Here is a 4164-nt window from a genome sequence, read left to right as displayed (position 1 = left end):
GTGTTACGTCTTACGGGTTTTTCTTCTCTTCAGTCTGGTGTTTTGTTTGCCAGGTTTTGGGGTGTTGCTGCTTTGTGTGAGTTGGTAGAGCAGTGAGCTTTGCCCTGACCTGTTCTCGTGTGTCTCAGGGTCCTTCGTTCCTGTCTGCTCCACTTCCCCACTGTGTCCCCTTGACCCCTTCTTCCCAAGCCATCCGCCGTCTGCTTCCTTGGCCCATGAGCATCATTACCCCTTAAAATGTCTTCCTCCCCTCTCATTGTGGCCTTTCTAGTCGCTGCTCCACACACACACACACACATCCACACCCATATAAAACCACAGGCAGAGAAAATTTGTATTCCTGAACCTGGTTTGCTATGTATAGCTTGATGATTTCCTTTTCTCTCCATCTCCTATAAATCTCATGATTTCTTTTCTTTATGGCTAAATAAAATTGCACTGCATATATGTACAATTCCTTTACTGGTTTATCTGTTGATGGATACCTGGGCTGGTGGCACTTCCTAGCTGTGAATAGAGCAGCGGTACACATACATGCTGGAGTATGTTTGTGCTATGTTGACTTAGGGTCGTTCGAGTGGTATGGTGGAGTCATTTGGTGCTTCTGTTTCCAGTTTTTTTTCTGAACATACAGATTTCTACAGTGGTTATACCAGTCTACATTTCCACCAGTACTGCATAAAGATTCCTCTTTCCCTGCATACTCGATAGCATTTATTGTTATTTGGTTTCCTCAAAGCTATTCTGACTGGGGCAACAGAGCGGTTCCATATGGGTTTCTCTGAAGACTACGGATGTGAACACTTCTCAGTGTTCAGTTCAGTGAACAGTTCAGGCCACTAGTGTTTCCTCTCCCAAGAGCTGTTTATCCAAGTTTTGTTGGCCACTGACTGGATGATTTGGGGCTGAGGGTTGGTACTTAATTTTGCAACTCCTTTACATAGTCATCTTAGTATCTTATATAATCTATCTATATTAGATTATATAAAGAACTCAAAATCTTTCATAGATAGATGATATATAGATTTTTAGTTGTATAATGTATAGTTGGCAAAGATTTTTTTTTTTTTTTGGTTTTTTGGATTTGGTTTTTTCCGAGACAGGGTTTCTCTGTATAGCCCTGGCTATCCTGGAACTCACTCTGTAGACCAGGCTGGCCTAGAACTCAGAAATCCACCTGCCTCTGCCTCCCAGAGTGCTGGGATTACAGACGTGTGCCACCACTGCCTGGCCCAGTTGGCAAAGATTTGGTCATTCTTTTCAAAAACTTTTTGTCCTAAGCCAGGCATGGAATTCTAGCACTTGGGAGGCTGAGGCAGGTGGATCTCTGAGTCTAAGGCCAGCCTGGTCGATAGAGTGAATTCTTCCTGCCTTATTCCCCCCAGCTTCCTTAGACTGCTTTCTTATACAACCAAGAACCCGTGTCAGGCTGCATCCTATCGAATTAATCAAGAAAACGCCTCACAGACACTGCACAAGCCAGTGTGATGGCAACCATTGCCCAGTTGATGTTGCCTCCTCCTGGGTGAGTCTGTTCTGCCAACCTGACAAAAAACAGCCACACAATATTTCTAAAGTGTGTATGTAAGTACAGGTGCTTGAGGATTCCAGAAGAGGGCATCAAGTTCCCTACAGCTGGAGCTAGAAGTGGCTGTGAGCCCCCCTATGTAAATGCTGAACGCAGGTTCCCTCCTAGAGCAGGCTATGTTCCTAACCACTGAGCCGCCTCTCCAGCCCCTTTCTCCCTCCTGTACGTTCTCTCTTTACTGCTGATTGTTTTCTGCACAGAACCTTCGTCACGGTTTAGAATGATCTCCTGTGCTATTGATGTCCTTTCCACAAAGCTCTGGCTTACACCTCTTCCATCCATGTGAGATGCTCTAGGTATTATTTTTTTAAGATGTATTTATGTATATGAGTATACTGTAGCTGTACAGATGGTTGTGAGCCATCATGTGGTTGCTGAGAATTGAACTCAGGACCTCTACTTGCTCCTGCCCAAAGATTTATTATTATATGTAAGTACACTATAGCTGTCTTCAGACACACCAGAAGAGGGAGTCAGATCTCATTACAGATGGTTGTAAGCCACCATGTGGTTGCTGGGATTTGAACTCAGGACCTCAGGAAGAAGAGTCAGTGCTCTTAACTGCTGAGCCATCTCTCCAGCCCTTAAAACTAAGGGAGGCAAAGGCAGGCCAGCTACAGCTAGAGAGAGAGTATAAATAAGAACAAGTTAGGGAAGAAAAGAAATCATAATACAATCCAAAAACCCTCTAATCTCCCTTTCCTCTTCTCCCATCCCCCTCCACTACATACAGCACACCCTAAAAGTGGGAGGGAGCACCAAGTAAGGAAAGGAACTGTATCCACTTGTGGCGACTGTACCAGTGAGGCGAGAGGAGGGCAGACATCTTCCCAACAACATACCACAGCATTGCTTGGAAGTTACACTGTGGATCTTTTCTCCGGAGCTGAAGACAGAGCCCAGGCTCCTGCACCTGCTGGGCAGGTGCTCCACCACACGGACCTCAATCCCCAGCTCTGATCTTCTATGACATAACTGCTTGACTTTGCTACTTACTTTTTGATTAGCGCCTAGACGGTGTGCGCTTGTGTGTTAACTTGACGGTCTCTGCCCAGTAAAGACATTAGCCGTGGAGAGCGCGGTTTATTTTTCTTTCTCTCTTTCTTTCTTTCTTTCTTTCTTTCTTTCTTTCTTTCTTTCTTTCTTTCTTTCTTTCTTTCTCTCTCTCTCTCTCTCTCTCTCTCTCTCTCTCTCTCTCTCTCTCTCTCGTTCGTTCTTTCTTTCTTTCTTTCTTTCTTTCTTTTTTTTTTTTTTTTTTTGGTTTTTGGAGACAGGGTTTCTCTGCGTAGCCCAGGCTGTCCTGGAACTCATTCTGTAGACCAGGCTGGCCTCGAACTCAGAAATCCACCTGCCTCTGCCTCCCAGAGTGCTGGGATTACAGGCGTGCGCCACCACCGCCTGGCTTCAGTTTATTTTTCTATCACCCTTAACCATCTCCAGATCTAACATAAACACAACTTCAACATCTTTCTAGGAGTCCTCGGCTCTTCACAATTATCTGAATCAAAAGAGAGAAAGAGAGAAGGCACAGGAAGCCGAGAGGGGAGAAGGGAGGGAGGAGAGAATCAGAGGGGAGGAAGGAGACAGGTTTGTCCCAAACACACGCATGCACATGCATGAATATTAAATAAAACATGTGAGCCGGGGTGGACTCAGCCTCTTCATTAATGGGTTAATACTTCTTAAGATATATTCATTTCATGTTTATATGAGTTCTTTATTTTTTTATTGCAGCATGTGTGCATGTGGGTCTTGGGTCAAACTCGGGTCCTCAGGCTTGGTGGCACGCTCCTTTCCCACTAGGCCATCTTAATCCTCCCCTACACACACACACACACACACACACACACACACACACACACACACACACACGATGGGTCTGCGTTGTTCTCTAAGCTGGTCTGGAATGGCTCAGGTCATCCTTCAGTCTCCCAAGGATCTGGGATTCAGGCTTGCATGACTTCAGTGGACCTGAGTGTTGGTCTTGTTCTTTTGTGATATAGTCTCGTGTAGCCCAGGCTGATTTGAAGCTCACTATGCAGTCAAGGCTGGCCTCAAAGTCCTGAATCCTGGGAGTACAGCTATGCACCATCACACCTAGCTTGAGTTTCTTTTATGTGTAGAGATCAAAGGACAGCTAATGACAATTCTCCTGTCACTGCGTGGGTCCTGGACTCTGAGCTCTGGTCAGCATGCTTGACATACCCCCTTTTAACTACAACTTCAGAAGATTTATGTCTATGAGTACACTATAGCTATCTTCAGACACACCAGAAGAGGGCATCAGATCCCATTACAGATGGTCACCATGTGAGCCACCATGTGGTTGCTGGGAATTGAACTCAGGACCTCTGGAAGAGCAGACAGTGCTCTTAACCACTGAGTGATCTCCAGCCCTTTACCTACAATTTTTTAAAATGTAGTTATCTTGTTATTTAATATATGCATGTGAATCATATGTGTGTCCTGTGCCCTTGAAGATCTAAAGAGGGCCTTGGATCCCCTGGACTAGAGTTCCAGACAGTTGTGAGCCATCATTTGTATGCTGGGCATTGAACCCCGGTCCTCTGTTACCC

The sequence above is a fragment of the Apodemus sylvaticus genome, chromosome 15 (genome assembly GCF_947179515.1).
Source record: "Apodemus sylvaticus chromosome 15, mApoSyl1.1, whole genome shotgun sequence".
Classification (NCBI taxonomy): Eukaryota; Metazoa; Chordata; class Mammalia; order Rodentia; family Muridae; genus Apodemus; species Apodemus sylvaticus.
This window is presented reverse-complemented; position numbering follows the sequence as displayed.